Below are 27,592 nucleotides of genomic sequence, written 5' to 3'. Positions count from 1 at the left end.
GGTGGTGCTGCGGTAGCGTTGTCGACTCACAGCAAGACATTGTCCAGTCTATTCTCAGCTAAATGGTCTTCTATGTGGAGACATACATGAAGGGGCATACCTTCGTTGAAAGTTGTGCGTTAGAGCTGGTAACTCCGCACGTAAAATCTACTACCAATTATTAGTGGGCCGGAGCTCCGCTGTGGTGACCCCTAACCGGGAAAAAGCCAAAGGACACAACAACAACAGTATGTAAACTCAACTGGGCAGTCTTCATGGAAGAGCTGTATAAGAAACTCTTACTCTCCCATGAAATAAAATTTGGATACCTTTGATAATGATAAATTAATTAAATAGCAAACACACATACACACAGCTTACCTACTGAGTCATTGCATTTCAATTTATAATTTTCTGAAATAGTATGAAACAAAAAAAAAACAACTTACATCTCACGGGACATTTTTTTCCCATTTGGTCTATACGGGATGCTATAAGTGATGACAACAACAACAGTATGTAAACTCAACTGGGCAGTCTTCATGGAAGAGCTGTATAAGAAACTCTTACTCTCCCATGAAATAAAATTTGGATACCTTTGATAATGATAAATTAATTAAATAGCAAACACACATACACACAGCTTACCTACTGAGTCATTGCATTTCAATTTATAATTTTCTGAAATAGTATGAAACAAAAAAAAAACAACTTACATCTCACGGGACATTTTTTTCCCATTTGGTCTATACGGGATGCTATAAGTGATGAGGTTGAAAACCAGAATATCTTTTCCCATCTTCCCATCATGTTATGATACTTTTTGTGGTCTGTTTAAAAGATTATAGTCATTATCTGGAAACATAATACTTTCACTGTAAAAAGCTGACTGCATATTATGTAACACTCCTTCAAACAAAATGGATTTATTAAACTTGTATAAAGAGTATTCTGCTACTATTTGTTTATGAGTGTCTTACCAGGGTAGTAAGATGTCCATTTTTACGCTGTGATAAATTTTCAAAGAAACTAGATAAAAGGTGGCAAAACACCTGTACATAAGTGTTTCTAGCTGTTATGAAACTAATTTATTCAGCTTATACAGTTTTATACATCAGTGTTACATTTTAGAGCAAATCCGGGCATATGTATTATCTATAGAGCAATAATGTTACTGATACATTAGGAAATTCATATACCGAGGTGTATTTTGGATGACGGCCATGCTTCTTTTGTGGTAGCTGTTTTACCAGTTATTTTAAGAAAATGCACAATAAATAATATGAAGGAATGATTCAAAGTCTGACTAACAACCAAATGTGTTGCAGAAGTAGGATCTGAAAAGGGCTATATAAAGTTCAAAAAGATGGGTTGAAAATTTAAACTGATGATAAGCTATTGGAAGGTTGAGGTCTTTTCTATCAGACCACCTTACTAAAACCAGAAGGAAGGTACATTTGTTTGAGTTTCTAAGTAATTCTTTAAAGAACAGTAACACTTTTAGATTTGACATTTTAAATTACCTCATAGATTTATTTATGAACTCATTTAGCTTTGACAGATAAAAGATATTGATCTTTCGGTATCTTTTTTCTTTAGTGGGAAATCATCTAACTTCAAGTCATAGTGCACAGGTCGTAGACTGTGTGTGGCTTATGCTGCATTTGTTGTTTTGGAATATCACACAACTAATCATATTATTTTTAGCTACCATTTGTCAGTGTTTATTTCCAGTCAGAAATAAAAATTACTTTGAATGTTGGCTACCACAATTATTGAGAGATGAAGACTGGATAGTAAGAAACTTGAATTCATTTGAGAAACCTTTAGTTATAGCTGCATTTACTGCTGAATTTCAATTGTACTTGATCTACTTTTCTTTGTATTGAGCAACAGTATTTTTATGTTATCATTTGCTGTGTCAGAGATGACCCCTTCTTCCACTGTCTAGATATATACATAACTCTCACCTGTCCAGATTTTTGCAGAATGTCCAGATTTTTGTATCATATTTTTGGTCTGTTTCTCATAAAATGTATGACTTTCTTGCAAATCAGTGAGAATTGAATTCATTAAACAATGACAGACACTTAATCTTCAGACTCTTATCTAAGTTTAAAAGAGCAATATTTAAAATTTGTCCTTATTTTGGGCCTCTGTTCCCCTTATTATTTCTGGCTTTGTCCCGATTTCTTGTGCTAAGAGGTTGAAGTATGGATCATGTATACCTCTGTTATCTGTCATGCTACCTGTAATAGGACCTGGCTTTATATTTCAATTAAAATTAAAAAAAAAATCCCTATCAGTTGAGCTCATCCATGACCAGGCCTGTACTCCAGTACATCACAAGTGCTTTACACCAGTCAGGATGTTTATTATTAAAAACAATGCGTACAATCTATTCCTACCCATAGCAATCAATAATGAAAAAAAAAAAAAAAGAAAGAAATGCTGAGTACATCCTGCTTCACAGCTTAACACTTGTTATAATCAATGCTTTTATTAAGAAGTGAAAGGGCCATAGGGTCATATGTAATTACTAGACTAGTAATATCCTCTGTGAGATATATCTACTGTATATACCTGTCTCTCTACAGCATTCCATTGATATTGCAGAAAAGGTGTACATTCCTGGACTGAATATTTCTGAAACCATTTGACTTGTTGATGTGCAGTAGATCTATCAGGATTGGCATGAGGATGTATTGCATGACAGACACAAGTCACCCAGTATATGGGATACTGAGTGCAATGACAGGGCTTTGATGTGATCCATATAGGACTTTTTGTTTTGATCATGTATCCTTTTAGTACGGTATCACTGAGGTTGTTCCAATTGTTGCATTTGTGTGGACAGATACATGCCAAAGGAGACATTATACTAAATAAGAGATGCAATGCGGGCTAAGTAAAGGCAGACAATGGCATCTCCAGATTTGTTGTCAATCCCTTTGTTTATAAACTTAACAATATAGATGGACTTTGTTATGCAGTGAACGCATGTTGGTCAAAAGTTCAGTCACAAACAACAGAGTCAACTCTCAGGGATATATTGTCAATGTGATAAATCCCTGGAGTAGACAATTTCCCAAAGTATACGATAATGCATTTTTTGGAATTTAATTTTAGTCCATCATTCTGGCACCAGTTGTTTGTTGGGGACAAACCTTCCTGCAGGATGGTTGTCATTTAGGGATTCAATAACTGCTGCCAGCTTGTAGTCATCTGCAAACTTAATCAGCCCTTTGGTATTAGCTTTTATTTCACATAAGTAGATGGCAAACAGTAGAGGTCCCAGCAGCAAACCCTGGTGATTCCAGTAGTGACTAGTCTCTTTGTAGAGGTATCTTCCCATAGTTTGATCTCCTGCTTTTTATGTGTGAGCCGGATGACAATGCAGTGTGTGACATAGGTGTTTATTCCTAGATTTCTTTAGCTTCTCTACTATGCTTGAGTGAGGCATTGTGTCAGAAGCCTTGACAAGGTGGATGTACATGTGTACTGTTTTACCTTCATCCATTGCTTATGCTACCTTTTTGAATAAGTCCACTAGGCCAAGTAAGCATGAGCTGCCCTTGATGAATACAAACTGAGATGGATGCAGTGTTTAAGAGTTCCCACTATTGCTATTGACTAGTTCTATGATAAGTATTCCTATGCATTTGCATATGAAGCTGGTCAGACTTAAGGGTCTGTAACTGAGTCTGTGGAACATAGTCCCTTACACAGGAGGATGACAGAAGCTGTTCTCTGTTCACTTTCTGTAAAGCCTGTAAGGAGGCTGTGATTATCTGTGTTGTTTGGGGAGGTTGGTAAATCAAGCTTCATTAGATTTATGGTGAATTCACTGGATATTGTCAGGACTCTATGATGCAGTATTTTTAGCTTCGGATAATGATTTCAGGATTTGATCTTGTGAGATAGCTTGAGGCATGTCATTTTCAGGTATATCTTACGGGCTAGGGGGAGGACATAGAAGAGTAAAGCTTGAGTTTAATAAACTTCTCAGTAGGTTAGCTATCTCTTCAGCTTCAGTGTAGATCACATTGTTCCCAATCAGCTTAGCCCATTGTTGCATTGTGCTTCTGAGATTAGAGCAAGCCTGCAAAGGGTCTTTTGATTGGATTTTGCATGCGTCATTAGTTTAACCTCAGACTTAGCTTTGTTGGATTTTATTTAGCTACTGAGCTATTTGTATCTTTCAGTGAAGGGGACTCTATCATTCGGGAAATTACTCTTCTTACTTTTAGTTAAAATTCCCTTCCTTTTATTGTAAAACCTGTTGAAATTATGGTTCCACCAAGGGGGGATGTTTCTGAAGTTTGCCTAAACCTGCTCATACAGAGTGCAGCTGTGTCTATGCAGCTGTTTACATGCTGTCAGATTAAAGTGGTGTACAGTGGAGTTATCTGGGTTTGGTGGGGATTTGAAGTCTGCCAATGTATCACTTAGGAGTAAGTAGTTTGTCTTAAATAAATTTCTAAAAGTACCTTGGGTGGTAGGGTTCTCTCTTTTCAGTTTTATTTTGGAGGATATTCTTTATGATCAGACCAAAAACAAATGATAAAGATACACAATGGATGGTACAAGATATCCTCATATTAGTATGGACAAAATCCAAGATGTTATTCCCCCTAGTGGATAATGACTAATTGTTCCAGGGAATTTGCATTAACCAAGCCCAGGAATCTTTATGCTTGTGTACTTCTGGGATCTATAGTTGTATAAGTTACATCACCTAGAGAAATGGCATTGGATTTAATACTGAGTGATTCTAGTTCTTGTAGTTGGCACCGTGGATTTCCTGGGTCATACAGGGAGTTCTCTATCTAGCTAATAAATGGTATTTGACCATTCTCATGGTTTTTGGACATAAAGGAGCTCTTGTGCATCATGCTGCTTTACTAGCTTTCACGTGAGTCTCATCTGAATGACGACTCAGATGTCTAAACCCTTTTTTGTCTTCTGCACAGTATCTTGTCAAAACATGTGGAAGTCATTTTTAGGCTTGCACAGTCAGAGTGCTCTCGGCCATTTTACGTCACTGCACAAATATCTATATCCTTAGGGTGAGGTGTGCTTGTAGAGAATGAAGTTTCTTGTTTAGGCTCCTAGCATTGATCAGTAACAACTTCATACTTCCCTTTGCTTGTTTTGATATGTTGGTAGGTTTATCATGTTGGAATTGCCTAAAAAGGCACTATGGGAGTGGACAATATATTTTGCAAATGACTGAAACCCAAAATAGTAAAGATAAAGGCCATTACTGGTTTGTCTGTCATATCCTTCCAAGATGATATATATATTGGACCTTCTTCAAATAACATTATGAAAAATTTAACCAATTATTGAAATCATTTATTTTTTGCTCTTATTGCAACATCATTCTTGGAGAAGGTAGGGTGCTGCTCGGTGCCAGGCTCATACGTGCCTGAGACACGTAGTCTGCGAGCTCCATCATTATCTCTGTTCATATGGTCCAGGGAGGTACATCTCAATTCATTGATGCTCACATGGACTACAACAGAGTCATACTGATACTTGTTGTTCAAGGACATGAATGCATATTTGATCGGACAGACCCTGACACCAGACAAACAAATAACCATCACTCTTTCATTGTTCATTCTGGTAGAAGGTACATCTATAGAGTTTACATTAGAGTCACCTGTAACTAGAATGTTTGTATGGACTGATGTCTGCCTTATGGACCCAGCATCTATGACTTTGGGACTCCTTGTACTATGTGAGGTGGTAGGCTTAACTTACTGTGTGTGTTTTGTGCCTGTACTGTGTTTTAGGATATGAGATTTAAGCAAGTTGATCTTTAGAAACTCAGCATATGTTGGATTGCCCATGTTATAATGGCCTTAATGGTGTAAGATGTGCTCATATGATTTTGGTGAATCAATTTACGGTGTGTGAGATTTTTGCCTCCAAGGACATTATATATGTACATCTGTCACAAACTATGTGAGAACAATAGATGATGATTAGACAGCATGATACAGTTCTTACACTGCTCACGATACTCAGTCTTTCTAATTTACTGTTAGCTATGCATATGTTTCACATGTTGCTCATGGAAATGAATGTGTCGCTATTTTCTTGACTGACCATTATCCTATAAGCCTGCAATTTTTCAGTCTCGTTCTTGCAAGCCCGCAATCTCATGGCAACAAGGATAGCACTGCTGTAACAGACACTGTGGGTCTTGTTTGCCCGAGTTTAATCCTGTTTACATAATTCATCTTTGAGGCCATGATCATATTTATCATCTGACTAAATTTGCAGTTCCTTGGTTACATCTCCATTGACTCTACCTTCCTGATCATTTCTCTTGCTGAAGTACTGCCTGAATTATTTATCTTCATTGTTTGTATTCCAATGTCCGCCATAATAGTCCCACAAGCTATGCTTGCCCTTGAAGTAAGTAATAAAAATGTCCTGAAATAGTTCTCCCACTCTCACTCTATTTTTCTAATAATCAAGACACTCATAATCAAGAAGACAAGTTCACATTACCAGGTCAAGTTAAACATTGCTATCCTTACCATTTCTAGGTTAGACAAACGTTGTTCTCCTATCAGTCAATTCACAATCAAACCCGGACATTCCTAAGGTATCAAGAGGAGGCCAAAGATACTGCTAATACATACTTGTGGGCCTCAGTATGTACATTTCTTTTCCTGTGAGTGAAAAGGATGCCACACATTCATTCATCCCAGGTTTTGCAACAATGTCTTCAGATTTTCACCCACAGATCCCTGCAGTCTGATCACTCTTTTCTTGTAGCACTTGTCACCTCCAAGGATTTTTAAACAGCAGCTGAAAGAACATTTTATGATTTCCCAAATAAGCTCTTTTAACTCAAGACAGCCAGTTAAAGCCTCCAGGTGTTTCTGCAGTTGCATCCGATTGATGTCTCTAGACTTCAAATATTGCTCATTCATATTTGCTTTAATAATTCCAAAAATAGGCTACATACAATGTATTAAATATTTCATCTTAAAGCCTACATAATGACAAACACAACTGTATTTATATCTGACCTCTGTCTAGTACAGGTAAAGATAAATTAATTGTTGTTTGTATAATATTTATTTGTACTCTCATAAATTTCATGTTTTTATAAATAGCTTTGTGTGCAACCTGGTTGCCAAGAACTGCTTAGCTTCATATGAAAGCTCTCATCTGGGTGAACAAAATGCTGTTGACATTGTGTTTGCAACTTGAGTAGCTGTTGCTGAGATATTGTAAGTTGTTTACAGAATATTCCAGACTTAATGCTTACTAAGTTTATTGTGAAATGTGAAATCCAGTTTAGAGCTAGATCTTAAAACTAATACCACTAACAAATAAAGAGCTTACCATTTACATTTCTTTATTAACCTATTTGGTTTCAAAAATATGAACATTTGCTCGAAATGTGAGGGCATAATTTGATTGTATCAGAAAGCTTAGGCTTGGGGTGGGGGGGGGTGTTTGGCCACAATGGCAAACTGCTAATAGCATAAAGTCTTAGCTCTGCATTAGTTTTTTTTTTAAGATATGATTTTATTATACAAACTTAAAAATTATTTTCCTATACCTTATGAGTCTTTTAAACAACATTAGACAACTATTTGAAAGAAAAAAATCAAGTCTTTATGTTTTTTCTTTGATTTTTTTCCTGTCAGAAGTTTTATTGACTATTGTGATTGAATAAACCAATCAAAAGTGAAATCTCAAGACAATGGTAAAAAGGAACTACATTCTATAATAGACAGTATCCAGGATCTTTCTGTTAGATTTGATAAAGCTGAGATCAAAATGGACAGCATAAAAAAATTCCAAGAAACAAACAGAAATGTTAAAAGACATCATAAAACAACAATCTGTTCAGATCTCAGCAAAAGAAAACACATTACATGACTGGATAGTAGAATAGTAGAGAGTGAGAATCACACAGAATTGCTGTTTAAACAAAATGCTTGGCTTATGGAAAAAGTATAGGACCTAGAAAGTAGATCTAGATGAAGTAATATTTATACGCAATGATGCCTAAAGTACTAAATCTACCAGAAGCTCACTCTTTTGGTATTGACAGTGACCATAGATCTCTTTTGACTTCTTCTTTGAAGAAAAATCCTCCAGGCCCTAGATTTATTATTGTAATATTTCTCTCCAGCCAAGACGAGGACTTGGCACTGAAAACTGCTTGGGCTAATTCTCCGTTAAAAATAAATAACAACACTATCAGGTTTGGTAATGACTATACTGTATCTTTAAAGGTCAAAAAGAAACCATGCATTACCTTCATAAAAGACTTAAAGAAGCTAAGAATTAAAGCTCAACTAATTTTTCCAGCTAGAATTAGGATCTTTTTATCAGAAGGTCAGAAAACTTTAAACTTTCTAGATGATGCAGTGGACTTTTCTCAGGAAAAAAAAAACTTTTTGATCAATATGGATTGGACTCTTGTCAGCTTAAAGAGACACTCATCAAGAAATAACTGGTCTTTGAAGGACAAGAAATAGTAAATAAATAAAGAAAAAAAGTTTTCTTTTCTATTTTTGTCTAAATAGCATTCTCATGGATATTCAATGTTGTCATCTATTACACTTCATCATCAAATACAAGGTTAAACAAACAAAAAATATATACTTTATCAAAATACATTTTCTATAGTGTCTGAAATAGTGTATATATGTCATTATTACTACTATTTATAAGTCCCTTTATTATTTTATTTTAAGTCTCTCTAACATTATTTTTAAACATAGAGAGTAGTGTGTATTTGGTAGGGGTTGAGTATTGACAGAATCAGAGATAGTGTGTATATATATATATATATATATATATATATATATATATCTATATGTGTATATATATATATATATATATATATATATATATATATATATATATATATTAGTATTACTATTGCTATTTTTTATTTTATTTTATTTTGGTTATTCTATCTGTTGTATATGATAAGCTTTATCTATGTGCAGTGGACGTTGTGGTGAGTGGTTCGAGTTGCATGAAAATCATTTATATACATTACTTCACTTTCTGTTAATAGGTTTAACTTGTGAGGTGTTTGTTTATTGCTTGGACTCTTATTCAAGGAATTAGATATGCTATTGACTGTTTTTTACAGTAACTGCTTATTTTCAGTCCCTTTTCCCAAATAATATTAGTTAAATTGCTTTTTACCTCATGCTGTTTTTCAACTTATAACAGTCTAGATTCTATGTTCAAACTGCCTGTGCTGCAAGAAATGCATTTTGAACTTTAACCCACATTTACAGGAAGTGAACTTTTAGAATGTTAAAACGAGCAGCAAAAACACAAAAATTTAACATTTACAATTAATCTGGTTAATTTTAAAACATATCCATGTAGTTTTTCACTTACCTAATATGATGTTTCATATCCACATTTCATTTATGCAAGGACAAACCATTGACTTCTTTCTAGCTATGTTTTATATTTCTGACATTTTCTAACTTTTGCATTTTTCAAAGGCTATTTGGCATTTTCTGTTTGGGCTTCCTCAGAATACAGATTTGTCACATGAATAGATAGTTTCATTAAATAAGATTTAATAAGTAAAATATCTGATCAGCTTCTTGCAACAGACAGTAGTGCACCTAAAGGTTTAATCTCAAAAAAAAAAAAAAAAATATATATATATATATATATATATATATATATATATATATATATATATATATATATATATATATATATAAAACAGACACATAGACCATGGGTGATCCACAGATAATGGAAGACATGAAATGTAATACAAATACTTAGTTAAGCATTAAGACTGTTGGTGGAATACAAAATACTTACAAAATCATCAGATAGTTGATAAGATACAGGTTAAGCAGCTGTACTTTAAATGATGCTACATTGCAATTATGTATGCATAAGGGCATCTACATGCAAAAACACACTCAAATTGAAATACATATTTACACTGATCACACTTTTCTATTTGTAAGTGAGGGGTCTAAACATGTATTTGCACAATGTATAACCACCTATCTACAAAAATAAATACCCCCATAAAGTTTTGGTATTACTTCAGTATACGGTTGTCCTGATCATCTTTCTTCTTCTTCTTTCGGCTGCTCCCATCAGGGGATGCCACAGCAGATCAACTGTTTCCATTTCCTCCTGTCCTCTTCATCTTGCTCTGTCACAACAACCACCTGCATGTCCTCTCTCACCACATCTATAAACCTTATCTTAGGTCTTCCTCTTTTCCTGTTACCTGGCAGCTTCATCCTTAGCATCTTTTTCCCAATATACTCTGCATCCCTCCTCAGCACATGTCCAAACCAACGTAATCTTGCCTCTCTGGCTTTGTTTTCAAACCTTCCAACCTGGGCTGACCCTCTAATATACTTATTCCTAATCCTGTCCATCCTCGTCACACCCATTGCAAATCTCAACATCTTCAACTCTGTCACATCAAGCTCTGACTCCTGCCTTTTTGTCAATGCCACTGTCTCCAACCTATATAACATAGCTGGTCTCACTACCCTCTTGTAGACCTCCCCTTTCACTCTTACTGGTACTCATCTGTCACAAATCACTCCTGACACTCTTCTCTACACACTCCACCCTGACTGTACTCTCTTCTTCAGCTCTCTTCCACACTCACCATTACTCTGAACTGTTGATCGCAAGTATTTAAACTCATTCTCCTTTGCCACCTCTACTCCCTGCATCCTCACCATTCCTCTATCCTCCCTCTCATTCACACACATATCTTCTGTCTTAGTCCTGCTGACCTTCATTCCTCTTTTCTCTAGAGCATATCTCCACATCTCCAGGGTCTCCTCCACCTGTTCCCTACTCTCACTATAGATCACAATGTCATCTGCAAACATCATAGTCCATGGGGACTCCTGTCTGAACTTGTCTGTCAACCTGTCCATCACCATTACAAATAAGAAAGGGCTCAGAGCTGAACCTTGATGTAATCCCACCTCCACCTTAAATGCATCCGTCACTCCCACTGCAGACCTCACCACTGAAACACTACTCTCGTACATATCCTGTACCATACTTACATACTTCTCTGACACTCCAGACTTCCTCATACAATACCACAACTCCTCTCTAGGCACCTTGTCATATGCTTTCTCTAAATCCACAAAGACACAATGCAGCTCCTTCTGACATTTTCTGTACTTCTGCATCAACACTCTCAAAGCAAACATTGCATCAGTAGTGCTCTTTCCTGGCATGAAACCATACTGCTGATCACTAATCATCACCTCCCTTTTTAACCTAGCTTCCACTACTCTTTCCCATAACTTCATGCTGTGACTGATCAAATTAATCCCTCTGTAGTTACTACAGCTCTGCACATCACCCTTATTCTTAAAAATCGGTACCAAAATACTTTTTCTCCATTCCTCAGGCATGCTCTCACTTTCAAAGATTTCATTAAACAATCTAGTTAAAAACTCCACTGCCATTTCACCTAAACACCTCCATGCTTCCACAGGTATGTCATCTGGACCAACAGCCTTTCCGTTCTTCATCCTCTTCATAGTTATCCTTACCTCCTCCTTGCTAATCCATTGCACTTCATGATTCACTATCCTCACATCATCCGACCTTCTCTCCCTCTCATTCTCTTCATTCATCAACCCCTCAAAGTACTCTTTCCATCTGCTCAACACACTCTCCTCGATTGTGTGTATATTTCCCTCATTATCCTTTATCACCCTTACTTGCTGCATATCTTTACTAGCTCGGTCCCTCTGTCTAGCCGATCGGTACATGTACTTTTCTCCCTCCTTAGTGTCCAACCTTTTATACAACTCATCATACGCCTTATCCTTAGCCTTCGCCACCTCTCTCTTTGCCATGCACCTCATCTCCTTATACTCTTGTCTACTTTCTTCATCTCTCTGACAATCCCACTCCTTCTTCGCCAACCTCTTTCTCTGTATACTCTCCTGTACTTCTTCATTCCACCACCAGGTCTCCTTGTCCTCCTTTCTCTTTCCAGATGTCACACCAAGCACCTTTCTAGCCATCTCTCTTACTCGCTCTGCTGTAGTTACCCAGCTATTCGGTAACTCTTCACTGCCACCCAGTGCCTGCCGTAACACTTCCCTGAGCATCACCTCACAATTACCATTTTTCAATTTCCACCATTTGATCCTTGGTGCTGCCCTCACACTCATCCTCCTCTTCTTGATCACCAATGTCATCCTACAAACCACCATCCTATGCTGCCTAACTACACTTTCCCCTGCCACCACTTTACATTCTCCAATCTCATTCAGACTGGCCCTTCTACATAAGATATAATCCACCTGTGTGCATCTTCCTCCACTTGTGTATGTCACTCTATGCTCCTCCCTCTTGTTAAAATGTATATTCAACACAGCCATGTCCATCCTTTTTGCAAAATCCACTACCATCTGACCTTCTGCATTCCTTTTCTTAATACCATACCTACCCATCACTTCCTCATCCCCTCTGTTCCCTTCACCAACATGCCCATTGAAATCTGCTCCAATCACCAGTCTCCCACCCTTGGGTACAGTCATCACCACTTCATCCAACTCACTCCAAATTTTTTTCTTTCTCATCCATCGCACACCCAACTTGTGGAGCATATGCACTAACAACATTCATCATTACACCATCAGTTTCCAGCTTCATAAACATCACTCTATCCGGCACTCTTTTCACCTCAGAAACACTCTTAGCATACTGTTCCTTCAGGATAATGCCTACTCCATTTCTCCTCCCATCTACACCATGATAAAACAATTTGAACCCACCTCCGATACAGCTAGCTTTGCTCCCCTCCCATCTGGTCTCTTGCACACACAATATACCAACCTTCCTTCGGTCCATCATATCAGCTAGCTCTCTCCCTATACCAGTCATACTGCCAACATTCAAAGTTTTGACCCTCACTATCACAGTCCTAGCCTTTACCTGCCTTCTCCATGCCTTCCACCTCTTCTCCTCCTTCGGCCAACAGTAGCCCAATTTCCGCTTCTTGATGCTATCCTTGAAATGCAGTTGGGAAATCTCACGCCTGATGTGATGCCCAAATGAGCTGTGCAATTCAACAAAACTGTAAGATTAAACAGAGGGAATATTTCATTACTAAAATGCAAATGAAAACAGGTATCCAGGATGCTAGCATATCTTATATGTGATAACATATGGTTTACACCTCTGCACACTGATTGCTATAAAACTGGTTTTATACAAAATTGATTTTTACAGACATCTGACTGGAAACTATTAGCAGTGATTGTAAACTTTTCTGAGATAAATATATTTATTGGACTTCTGTAGAGATATTAATTTGCATATAAGAACATTTATATACATTTATATACAATATTGCACTTATACTTTAATATAACCTGTTTTCTCCTGTGCTGTATGAAACAGTTTAGAGGAGACGATTATTTTATTTTATTTGCAGTTTGTTTGCCAGGATAGTCCATTGGGGCATGAAGAGCCCGTTTTCAATGGAGTCCTGGGGAGAAAAGCTCCAGAATAATACAGAAAATCAAAGAAAATACAGAGAGTAAAAATACATAATAGTAATACACAGAATGCAAAATACATACATAATAGTAATACACAGGATACAACTGATACCATGCAAGATAACAATTGTTAGAAGCAAAAATACATTTTTTTCTTTTTTTTTCAGTCAGATGAATACCTACTGCTATTGTTATAGCTATAGCTACAGCTTATAGACAAACTAGGAGTTTATTTACAGAAGTAATAGCTTATGGAGAGAGAGTGAAGTGGGGAAACTATCTAGGATGGGAACAAAAGCATTACCACTGTGAAGAAAGGTATGAGTGCAGTAAGTACTTGAAGGCAGAGAGACTATTAGTGGTTCTGATGAGAGGTGGGAGATAATTCCAGTGTCTTGCTAGAGAAAAGGATAAAAGATGTTTACCTGGTGGATGGGCAGGTTTGTGCAATTTTATTAGGTTTTGTGAGTTAGACCTTAGACATATGTTTATGCATTTGGAAAGTAGAGGCAAGAGAAGGGCAGAGAGAGGGGTTAAAAATAATTTGTGAGCTTGGATCAGTTGATTATAGGTGAGATAGTTGGGTAGCTCAAGCCAGTTCAGTTGATGTAGGGAGATACAATGATGGGTAGAGGATCTTTGGCTGGTTGCAAACTTTGAAATTTTATAGTAGCAGGAGGCAAGTTTGGACATAAGGGCAGATTGTAGATTATTGAAGATAGAAGCTCCATAAAGGAGGGAAGGGATAAGGTATGTAGTGGCTACAGCAAGCCTGGAAGGAGAGATGTAGTGGCTTTGGTGGTAAAGTAGGCCTAGTTTCTTATGTGTTTTTTTGATATTTGCAGTATGTGGCTATCAAATTTTAGCTGATCGTCAATGAGGACTCCTAATAGTTTAGCGGTGGGGACTATTCCGAGGACAGTATTAGTTTGGCTAATGATACAGAAGGAGGCTTTGTCGAAGGTGATGCCTCTAGATGGGGTAAATATCATTAGCTTAGTCTTGGTTGCACCGAGTGCCAAATGGTTGTCCAGCATCCATTGTTCAGTAGATGTGAAGGCATTCTGGGTTAATTTTGCTAAAGAGGAAGTAGAGGTAGCAGAGCAGAGTATTGTAGAGTCGTCAGCATACTGGATGAGGTTACAGTTAGGAATAGCATGGTGAATGTCATTTATGAAGATGCTGAAGAGTAGGGGACCCAGAATTGAACCTTGGGGTACACCTGTCAGACTGTTTAGGAAGGTATAACTAGCTTTTTTCCACTTGACTGTTTATTGCCTGTTTGATAGGTAACTTGTGAATCAGTTGATAGTAGAGTGGGATATGTTAGGTTCAGAAAGTTTAGCAAGGAGAAGGTTGTGAGAGATGGTGTCAAAGGCCTTTGAGAGGGCTAAAAGGAGGGTGGACACAATGTGACCAGTCACTGCATTATTAACAGTTTCCAGGAAGGAGAGAAGGGTGGTAGTGGTGCTGTGGCCAGGTCAGAATCCATGTTGTGTGGGATTGAGAAGGTTATTACTTAGGAGGTAGGGTAGAAGTTGTAGGTGGATGCATTTTTAAAGAAGTTTAGAAATGGGGGATAAGATAGCATTTGGTTGGAAGTTGGGGATGCCATTGTTGTTTCTTCCTTTATGGAGTGGAATAATAAATGCTTTTTTTCCAGAGCTGAGGGACATGGCCTCTGAGATTGATCTATTTATTAGTATGGAGATAGGATAGGCTATGGCATCTGCTGCAATTTTTAGGAAGTAGGAGGGTATCTTGTCAGGGGCATTGGAACATGATTAAATCATGCTGGTTAGATGCTTAAAATATCTCAATCTGCTAAACATCTGTTGCCTTAATTATTCAGAGTTACTTTGCTAATTATTGGAAATTAATGTTCATGTGCAGATTTAACTCTTCAAAATGTCCTGCATTTGTTAGTGAAATGTGTAATTTTATTTTATATTAAACTGACTTTTAAATCATTTCATGCATTTTTCATCTCCCATTGGTATGATGAATACAAAAACTTGTTCCACATATTTCAGAATATGACAATGTTAAGTACTATAAGCAAATTTATAAGTACATGATACTTAAACTATAATCAAAAAATAATACTTCCTATATGGAAGTTAGATGTTAAATGTATATTCCAAGAATTAGATGTATTGATAGTAACATGCATACATTTGTAACACAAACAAACATTCCCTTAAAATACTCTCCCATTTGTATATTTACTCTCATGTGTAGATGCATAAAACATATTCAGTCCCTTAAGTGTTAATATACATATTAAGCATCTACTCATAATTTACAAGTACATACACAGTTATATGTATGCACATCCATGTAAATATATTATGCATATATAAGCACAAACAATATAAACAAAAAAATGTAATTTTCAAATTGCAGCACCCTTTCAATTATACTTTCATATTCTGACTATTACTTTTACCTTTTCACCCATGTTATTAAATGAGTTTTAAAAGTTTTATGATATGTGATCTTGATATGTATTCATGTTATGAGGTTATGATGTTTACAGGTTAATGTGTTATAGCTGTTGTCACTTTTATTTATTTATCCATATATATTCTTAAATACTAGGCTATTTATTGTGTTTTCTATAGCAAGATTATTTAAAAGAAATAACTATATAAAATGTCTTGATCAAATACAGAAATTTGAAATGCATTGCTTCAGGGACATTTTTGATATATTCAGAAATATGCAATATCATTCTTTATAATTAGCATTTTCAACTTTATATTTCTTTGATCTTAAATATTAATATTTCTCAAATTAATACTTGATATATTTTTTATTTTAACATGACTTGAGTGTGCTGTAAATAGTTGTAATTAATAATATTTTAAATTAAGAAACAGTAGCATCTGTATAGCTTGCTGACATTGGGATGGGTAAGTTGGCATGCAATTTGTATGATTATATCATCAAATTAGAAATGTTCATTCCATGATGGGAGGTCTGAATATACATAAATTTGATTTGTTTTGTATCTGCCCATAAAAAAAACAATTATTAGTACTTGGTTATTATACTTTAAGCTAAATTATCTTATTAAAATTATCTATTAATCAGTGCATTTACATGTTCTTATGAATGTCAACATATAACTGTCTCTCATTAAAAATGAATGGACTTAATACACAATTGAAGAGGAATAGCTTAAATGAATATTTAAAACTGCATAAAGCTGAGATAATTTTCTTATAAGAAACACATTTCTTATCTGAAGATGTAGATAGACTGATGTTCAATCATTATTCAATTCGTATGAACTCTTATTTTAAATCAAAATGGAGAGGTACTCTCATTCTTTGGAGAAATTCATTACTAATGCCTAAAATATCAAATACCCATTCAAACAAGAATGGCATGTTGGGTTTAGCAGTAGTAGAAAATGACAAAAAAGCATACTTTTGTGAACATTTCAGAGATATTTATGATATTAAATCGACTAACTCTCTTAACTTTAGACATTATTGTTATAGATTTGTCAGCCAGACAAACATCGATAAAGTTTTACTTCTAGTCATTTATTTACTAAAATTGAAGATGTTTTGATAACTTCATGACCTTTATCTGACCACAGTGCTATTACATTTACATTAATGTTAAATCCAAGTAATTTGATTTACTATCAGAGAATCCCTGCTTATATAGTGAAATTAAAAGACTTTATGGCATAGTGTCTAAAAAAAGAGATCAATACACTGAAACTGATAACAATGGAGAAGTTTTAGAAGTAATTGTCAGGTATTCTTTAAAAGTTTGCCTATATGGAAAAATTAAAAATGGGTACGTATGTGAAAAAAGAGTGGAATATGGAGTTGATATCTTTGCAGTCTAATATAGATAAATTGAAATCCAATTTAAAACATTATGACAAATTGCCAAAGGCTGGGTTGAAAATATTAAATCAGAAATATCTTGATGTACTTCACCATATAATATCAATAATTCTGAAAAGAAAAATTACAAACGTACTCAATAAACCTAAAAAGCTTACACAGGTTGGATGTTAAACCTAAGCAAAGAAGAATAAATACTAATTGTATTAAAGAAATAATTATTTCTAAACAAGGTGATACAAATAAAAAAATGACTGATTTAAAAGACATACTAGAATACTTCAGGAAATATTATAAAGAAATTAATAACAAAGAGAAAGACTTAGAAATCATCAAAATAACCAATGACTTTTTTGAAAGACAATTTAAGGTTTAAATTAACAAAAGAACATAGATCCAAAACTAATAAGCCATTCTCTTTTAGGACATTAAAAGATCAAATTAATAATCTTAAATCAAATAAAGCCCATGGTCATGATGATATAATCCAGCACTATAAAAAATAGTCCCAGATAATATTTTAAACATCCTATTAAAGGTCAAACATATGTCAAGCATTCTCTCTCCTGGAAATATTCCCTGATATCTCCTATCTTAAAACCAAATAAAGATTCTATTAATCCTATTTCATCATTAAATATTGATTATAAAATATTTATGTCTACTCTTGCAAAAAGATTTAACTTTATTATGCCAGGATTAATAAATGATGATCAGACTAGTTTTACACTACAGAGAAAGGTTCAGGATAACATAATTAAGCTTAATACTTTAATAGATCTGGCTAATAAAAAAATAACTCATTATAATAAGTCTAGACATAAGTCTTTTGACTCTATGAGATGAAATGTCACCATTTTTATTTTTATTTTTACTATTTTTACTATTAATTATATTTACCAGCATTAGGTAACAACATGATTGAATGCACTCTAGTTTATATGTATGTATTACTATTTATGTAATTTCTATGTATGATACTTTATATGTAGATATTAATTGTTTTATCTTGTTTTTTATTTTTGACATTTCTCCTTTAAAGTTGTATCATGCTGTTACCATGCCACATAATTTACTTGGATGCACTTTAGATTGATTGGTTGTTGTCTATTTTTAACTTGTGTATCTTGAGTTGTATGCTAGATCTGATGAAGCTTACTGCAAAAGCGCTTATCTATTGTTCAGCTTGTCATTAAAATTTGGTTTGTTTTTATCTATCTGCTGTAGACTACTTGGAATTTATATTTGTTGGAATATATGCTTTGTTGCTGCATTCCAGGTGGTTTATCCTTTCCAGGCAATGTGCTTTGCTGTTTTGTTGGTGTAAGAATAAATCCTATATATTAATAATTTGTAAAATAATAAGACAAGAGTTTGACTCCACAGATTCATTATTTTGGAATTACTCAACTAAGATTAATGAAAAGGCATTTGCTAATGAAGATAAATACTTCATTCTGAAATCTGCATTAAAATCTACTTCTTCTTTTTATGGGAGAATATAAATGTGGAAATTTCTTCGGAGCTTTTTTAACTCCACATATAGTGGCTTCAATATATAACGATGGGGAAATTAATTGTTGGAGGTGTAATGAAGTCTCTAATGCAGATTGGTTTCATATATTGGATTGTAAAATAGCAAGTCCTTTTTGAGTTGCGATTTACTTGAGAAATTTTAATGATTTATTTTTCTATGTTTGATTTTGGTGTGGACATCTGTAAATAGTTATGTTTTGTTCTATTTATCTTTAAAGAATTTTGTTCAATCTTTACTTTAAAATTAATAAAAAGTTGTTAAAAAAAGAAAGTTAGGGTCTACCTATTGGCGCTTCCAGTACAAACTTCCTAAGCTCAGACAGATGGAAGAATTAAATTGACATCTTATCCCAAACTTTGCCATAATATGATGGAAGTAGGACACTGTCTCCTGGTGAATAAAATTATACTATACACTCATATCAGTCACTGTCTAGCCACAAATCAAGAACTTCACAACACATGGTTCATCAAGTATCAGACAGCATACACCACTTCCAATCTTTAAAGTACCTGGAAGCTACAACACTGAATCCTCTAAACATACATTGCTTCATGTACTCTTACCACAGTATACTGTTTTGCAAAAGTTATATATCTCAATGTTTAGCATGCCAAAAATAGCCCTGCACTTGATAAGGAACTCCTTAGAGGGAGATTGGCTAAACTTAAAATGTCTTACAAGGACAACTAGCCTAGTGTTTACCTTTCAGTCTACTATTCTGTGGTTTGCCTTCGCACCCCTGGAGCTCCATTCTTTCCTCAATAACACATACCATGGAGGCCAATATTGCACTTAAATAGTGAATATATTTTAAATAGTTTTCTATTTTGTATTACTGTATACTTTTTTCTATGCTTCAGACATGCTGTAACATATGTAATTGTTGTTGGAGGAATACTTTTACATCCAGAACAGACAGACTCAGACACATTTACATAGAAACATACACAAATTTAGCACATATAGACTCAAGACAACATACATATAGAAACACTCACAAATACATATACTCATGCTCATACACACAACCACACACATATGTGAGTGCATACATGCACACACATGCCACAGCATGCCGCAGCAGTTACAGACATCGTTTTGTCTAATGTAAAACCATATGCCTCATTGTGATTAATTGAATGAAAAAAATAGCAAAACACTGAAAGAAAGTCATATACCCTCCAACTTTGTTGTCCCTGATTTTGTTACTAGTATGTAGACTTCACATAACATAACCAAAGTACTTGCATTTTTCACAAAAAGTTGAATCAACCATCAGATCTTCTATGTGTCACTAACTTGACTTAGTGTGGAAATCCTCCTTATCCTGCTGTTTCTTATTGGCTGATATCCACACTGATGTACATAATATCCAAATGAGCCCTTTAAAAAAAATCATTATCTGTCACTAGACAGCTGTGACTGGCCACTGCTAAAAACTAAGTTAGATGCCATTAAGGGTGCTGCAGCAAGCTGATAAAAAAAAAAATACAAAATTTACAACTGATTTTTGACAAACTGTGGTGACTTTGCAATTTACTAATTTGCTGTCCTTGAAAACAACTTAATAACAACATTCAATCTGTCATTAACAGTAAAGCAAGAAAACAAACTTTGAGATGGATGGGTATATGTTTACCCCTAGTGCTCTGCCCCTTAATGAATTATTGATTTTCTGGTAAATCACCAAGGATTAAAGTCAGTTAATAATCAGTGAGACAGCGAGTATGGAAAAAGAGAGAGAGAGGCAGATACACAGACAGAGACAGAGACAGAAATAGTCCTGACTTTAAAAGGCAGTCCCTCAGAACACATGCCTTTCACAATAAGAAGCTGAAACTCTAATGTCTAGCATTATTGACTGACTTAATCCTCCCTAACTGCATTCTAATAAATCGATCAATTTCAGAATGCCATGTCCCCCTGCTCTGGAAAAAGGCCTTTATTATTCCACTCCTTAAATGGGGCAACAAGTATGACATCGCTAATTTCTGACCTATCGCTATCTTATCCCCCATTTCTAAACTTCTTGAAAAATGTATTCACCTACAACTTCTACCTTATCTCTTAAGTAACTACCTTCTTACTCCTACCCAACATGGTTTCTGACCCAGCTATAGCACCACCACCGCTCTCCTCTCCTTCCTAGAAACTGTTAGCAAGGCCTGTGACTCCAGTCATATTATGTCTACCATGCTCTTAGACCTTTCTAAGGCCTTCAACACCATCTCTCACAACCTTCTCCTTGCTAAACTCTCTAAACTAAACCTATCCCACTCTTCTATCAACTGGTGCACCAGTTATCTATCAAACATGAACAAGCAGTTAAGTGGAAAAAAGCTATTTCACCTTTCCTAATTACTCCCACAGGCATGCCCTAAGGTTCAATTCTAGGATCCCTTCTTTTCAATATTTTTATAAACAACTTCTGTCTTACCATCCCTAATGCTAAATTCAGCCAATACGCTGATGACACTACATTAATCTGCTCTGCCACCTCTACTTCCTCATTAGCAAAATTAACTCAGGATGCCTTCTCTTCTACTGAACAGTGGATGCTAGGCAACCACCTGGCACTATGTGCAACCAAGACCAAACTTATGTTATTCACCATTTCTAAAACTACCATCCTAGATAAAGATTCATCCTCTATCACCAGTCAAAATAATACACTTCTCAAAATAGTCTCCACTGCAAAACTATTAGGAGTCCTCATTGATGACCAGCTAAAGTTTTATAACCTTCTATAAGTAAACATCAGAAAAACATACAAGAAACTCAGCATTCTTTACCGCCACAACCGCTACATCTCTCCCTCCACCAGGCTCATTCTTGCTACTACTTACCTCATCCCTTCCCTCTTATATGGTGCCTCTATCCTTACTAATCTACAATCCTCCCTCAAGTCAAAACTGTCTTCCTGCTACTACAAAATTTCTAAATTTTCTACTGGCCACAGATCCTCTACCCATCACTGTACATCCCTACATCAACTAAACTGGCTTGAGCTACCCAATTATCTCACCTATACTCAACTGATCCAAGCACACAAACTTATTTTTAGACCCTCTCTCTGCCCCTCCCTAGCCCCTACCTTCCAAATGCATCTACCTAATAGATGTCTAAGATCTAACTTCAAAAATCTAATAGAACTAGGTAAACCTGCTCATCCACCAGGCGAACATCTTCTATCCTTCTTTGTAGCATGCCATTGGAACTCTCTCCCACCTCTCATCCGTATCACTAGCAGTGTCTCTGCTTTCAAAACTTTACTCCATTCTTATCTAACTTTACAATGGGAATGTTCTTGCTCCAATCCTACATAGTTTTTTCGACCATAGCTATTCTTGACAAGCTAATACATTTGCTAATGGCCTGCTATAGTCTTATAACTCCTAACAATAACTGTTGGAACTATCATATTTTACAAGTATTGTAATTTGATTATAATGAATTTTTATTGCATCCTGTTACTTTGTATTTTTTGTATTTCTATTTTTTGTATTTGTATTTGTATTTTTGTAATTTTCTGGAGCTTTTCTCCCCAGGACTCCATTGAAAACAGGCTCCTCGTGGCTCAATGGACCATCCTGGCAAACAAACTAGAAATAAATAAATAAATAAATAAAAATACATTTACATTGTTATAGAGTATATATAATTCATCTAGATCACCTAATAGCACCTGTCATTAACGAGAGAGCAACTTGGACAATCATATGCACCAGTCTGTTGAGAGGGTAAAAAAATCTGGCAAACAACATTAATATCCTCAAATCATTCCTATGAAGACACTCTACCTAAAGCAAATGGATAACTGATATGTGGTCTCCCAAGATAAAAATTCCCAGTATGCCAATGTAGTGCAGTCCACAAATGGAGTGAATGTGTCAGCCATGTTCCAAGCCTCTGTTCAGAGGGAAACAATTGAATTATTCCATTACATTCAGCAAAGGAAAATGCACAAGCTGGCCCATATCACGGTCATTTGAAATAATCCACATTTTTCTTAAAAAATGTTTAAAATACAAATGTGAACATTCCTCAATGGCTGCTGTCTCTGGGTTTAGAAATGCCAGTAAAATGCTATACTTGTGAACAAAAAAGTTGAACAGAGCTAGTATGCTGTGACTTAAATCACAACAAGCATATAGCATATATACTTCCAGCCTTTAGTTTGTACCACAGAGCTCACCCTGGATTATCAGTTATCCAGTGAATATATAAGTCATTTTACAGTGTCTGTTTATACAGCTCTGCATTCTATTTAAACTGTTTTTGTGTTGATTAACTGTTTTGCACTTTTAAAAAAGTTATTTGTTGCTTAATTTTACCTGTAGGCTAACACACTCAAGTGCGCTAGCCGTTTAAAAGCATTTATAACATTTACTGTCTGTTTTTCCTCTGTTTTCTGCAAAAAAAAAAAAAAAAAAAAAATCTTATTTTCCCGCCTTACTGAACTAGAATAGTCCAGTCTTCAGAGTTTGCTGATCTCTGGGCTTTGGCTTGGTTCCTGTGCTATTCCATATCCTTATTTGGATAAAGGGAAGCTTCTTTTTTCACCAGTGGGAGTGGGGAGCACTGAGCAGCCTATTTGTCCCTAGAGCAGTGGTTCCAGCCAGAAACTTGTAGTCTATTGGCCATTTTGGGTCAATTCCTAGCTCGTTTCAACCCACTGCTATAAAGCCCGCTTTAGCACGCTTTTGCGTGATTTAGCGCGGAGTTGCCCATAGAGCACCATCGGGCAGTGCCGGTTAAACAAGGTTAAACTATTTCTGGCTCCGTAAAGTCTGCTTTTCAATTTTTCCCTTAGAACTTCTCTACTTGCAATCTAAACAGTCTATTCTCTATCTGAAAAGCTCAGCACTTGCTCCTAAAGCATTTTTATATAGGTAAAGTACTTATATACTAAACAAAGTACTACATTAGCCTAGAATCCCCTTGAGTACCCATTTCCCTATAGGTCCCTTCTGACTCAGTTACACAGAAAACTTTTTCACTTTTTCTAGCATGTCGAAGGGTCAGTTGTTAGCGTCCTCTCCAGTTCAGGTGGTGAATCTGGGCATCTTGAGGCAATGTTACAATTGCCTCATGTACACAGACAACCCACTCCTTCTCCCACAAAACACAAATACATGTGAGAGATGCAACTATATAGCCAAACTGGAGGCTGAGCTCTCTCAACTCAGGACTGGCAAGACCAGACAGGAGGAGAAGGAAACCACGAACACCACAAACCCAGTTTCACATAGAACTATCACAACTGCAAAACAAACACATAAACACACAAAGACATACTCGGAGGCACTGATCAAAAATCTACCAAAACTACAGAGGCCTCCAAAGCAGACACCCAAGCAACTGCCACCTCAAGACATAAGACATGCAACACATAGTTCTCAAAGTCAGTGTGCTAAACAGTCACAGCCCTTAAGGCCAAACACAATGCCAGACACACTTGTTATAGGTGACTCCATAGTCAGACACACTGACGTCCCACTCACCAGACTGAACAAGGAAAAGATCACAGTAAGCTGCCTGTCAGGCGCTAGAATCCGCCACATAACACAAACACTCAGGTCACTCCACAGCAAGTACAAGTATGACTCAGTCATTGTCCATGCCGGTGTGAACAACCTGAGATGTACCTCCCTGGACTACATGAAAAGAGACATAGAGGAGCTCTCAGATTATGTAGCCCAGGCTGGTATGACCCTGACCCTGAGCAGTATCCTACCCTCACCAAGAATGATGCCACAATACAGAGACAAAATGATCAGCTTTAATAATTGGCTTAATTACTGGTGTCATTCTAAGGGGATCCAATTTCTGTCTGCCTGGGATGACATGCTTGACAAGCCACGCTGCTTCGCAAGGGACGGCTTGCACCTGTCACCCCTGGGCTTCCGGATATTGGCAAAGGCTCTTGCCACCCCCATAGTGCCTTTTTTAGGCAAGGCTCAAATGATAAACCTACTGCCGTAGAAAACAAAAATGGAGAAAAACTAAGGGTAATACTGCTCAATGCCAGAAGTCTAAACCTCAAGATGCACGCCCTCGAAGCCCTCCTCAGTATGGAGAACATCGATGTCTGTGCTGTGACTGAAACCTGGTTCAAGGCTCCTGAGAGCACCCCAGCACTATCAGGTTATACCTAATATCATGCATTCCGGCCCCAAAATCCAGACCGAACCACAAAAGGAGGGGGAGTATCCATATTCATAAAGGATACCCACACCTCCAGGTTAGTGGCAACGCACGAAGCATCGGAGACCATCCAGGTGCAATTAACCATAGGTAAAACTGCCCTACAGTTTGTAGCATGCTACAGACCACCTTCTCAAACTCAGGAAACCCACACAGCCTTCCTGAAGACACTGGAGAGTATGAATGTCTCTCCAAACACCATCATATTGGGTGACTTTAACTACCCAAACATAGACTGGGAACATTACTCAAGCCCCAACACCCTAGCCCAAAGGTTCCTGGAGTTCATAAACTCAAATGCTATGGAACAACTAGTCACCATTCCCACAAGAGAAGAAAATATACTAGACCTGATCATCACAAACATGGGGACAAAATGCTCCACACCGGAAGTATATCCCTCATTGGTGAGATCAGACCATAAATTAATCTCACTGGAGATCCACATCCCGCCCCCAACCCCAGCAAAAAAGACCACAGTGAAGAACTTCTCAAAAGCAAACTTCACACTTCTTAAAACTGGAGTGGTATTCTTCAAGGCCCCCGAGCCAGTGGAAACCACAACACACGCTGCTGAAACCCTTACAAATGCATTCTACGAGCACCTCCAGGAATGTATGGATCAAGCAATCCCTAATAAAATCAAGACCCTTTCCACCAAAGGCAGGCACCTGGTCTGGTGGACCTCAGCCATAAACAAACTCTACAACATGAGGAGAAAGCTACTACATGACAGAGCAAAATCCCTAAAAGGGAAGGCATCTCTGATCAATACTAGCAAAAAACTACGATCACTCATAAAATCATCCAAGGCCAACTTTGAGAGAAAAATCGCTAATGACACAAAAGACAATCATAAGGCCTTCTTTAACTATGTTAGAAACCTGGGTGAGAACTCCCAGATATGATCAGAATTAGTCCAAAATGAAAAAAAATCACTGAACCCACAGACATTGCCAACATACTGGCAGACAGGTTCAGTGCAAATTTCTCCCCTCCCTCCCCCCCAAAAGGAGAAATATCTATCCCACCAGAGTCTAGCCTCCCAAACATCTCAGATGCCCAGGTGAGAGCTGCTCTTTCTAAAGCAAAAAACACAGCATCAATGGGACCGGACGGTGTCCCCAGCTGTGTGCTACACAAACTCAATGAGGAACTAAACCCACACATAAGGCTGCTGTTTAATCTTAGCCTTACTACAGGATACGTACTCAAAGAATGGCGTACGGCAACTGTGGTCCCACTCCACAAAGGCGGTGCTTCTACGGACCCTGGAAATTAACACCCCATAAGCTTGATGAGCCTTGTCTGCAAAGCTATGGAGAGGATCATAATGGAACTCATAAATAAAGACATTGGGGACCTACAGACACTGGATCCGACCCAATTTGGCTTTGTCAAGGGCAGATCCTGCCTCTTGAACTTGGTCGACTTTTTCGAAACAGTCACTAAGGCCATTGATGAGGGTAAGGCAGTTCGCACAGCCTACCTTGACCTAGCAAAAGCGTTCGACACAATACCCCACTCGGGCATCATAGAAAAGCTCACCAGCTTAGATGTAAACTCATATGTCACAAGATGGGTTGCAAACTGGCTCAAGGACAGAACACACAGGGTTAGAGTTGCTGGTGCCATGTCAGACTCTAAGCCGGTCATGAGCGGTGTCCCACAGGGCTCAGTCCTGGGCCCCCTCTTGTTCGGCATTTATTTTTCTGAAGTGCAGGCAAACATAGGGGGATTGTGGCTGACAAAATTTGCAGATGACTGCAAACTGGGCACCATAATTGACACTCCATCAGACACAGACATCCTCCAGAGAGGTCTCATAGAAATGGATAACTGGTGCCAGAGCCATGGCCTTAAGCTAAATGCCAAAAAATGTATAGTCATACCCTTTGGGAAAAACAAGGTAACCCCTAATTACCATATAGATGGTAATCCATTAAACACGGAAGAAGTTATAAGGGACCTGGGGACCCAAGTTGACAGTAACCTCTCTTTTGACACTCACATTGCCAAAGTGGTTAGGAAGACCTTCTACATTGCCCACCTGATCATGAAGGGATTCACATCTAGATCAGGAGAGGTCATTGTACCCCTGTACTCTTCACTTATCAGACCAATGATTGAGTACAATGCCCCATTCGGAATGTACCTTACCCGACACCTGCAGCAGTTGGAAAGACCCCAAAAGTTCCTCACCAAAAGGATAAAGGGGCTCAAACATATGTCATACGATGCCCGACTGAAGAAACTCCAGCTCTATTCAGTCGCATACCGTCTGCTCAGAGGTGATCTGTGCCTGACATACAAGGCCATGTCCAACCTGGAATTAATGGACATGCTCCACCTCAAAAAATCCAAATCCACCAGAGCCACGAGAGCAAGAGACTTAAACCTCAACACGGATATAAATAGGACATGCTGGAGGGACAGATTCATCACCCAGAGACTCCCTA

General features: G+C 37.0%; 1 protein-coding gene across 1 annotated transcript in view; it reads left to right on the top strand.

Moving 5' to 3' along the window:
- Positions 1-27,592, top strand: part of NCAM2 (neural cell adhesion molecule 2) — a 2,742,482-nt gene that overhangs the window by 124,101 nt on the left and 2,590,789 nt on the right. The window lies entirely within an intron of this gene.

The sequence above is a fragment of the Protopterus annectens genome, chromosome 5.part0 (assembly GCF_019279795.1).
Source record: "Protopterus annectens isolate FY-2018-M chromosome 5.part0, PAN1.0, whole genome shotgun sequence".
Lineage (NCBI taxonomy): Eukaryota > Metazoa > Chordata > Ceratodontiformes > Protopteridae > Protopterus > Protopterus annectens.
Note: the sequence above shows the minus strand (reverse complement) of the source record. Positions and strands in the feature narration are given on the sequence as shown.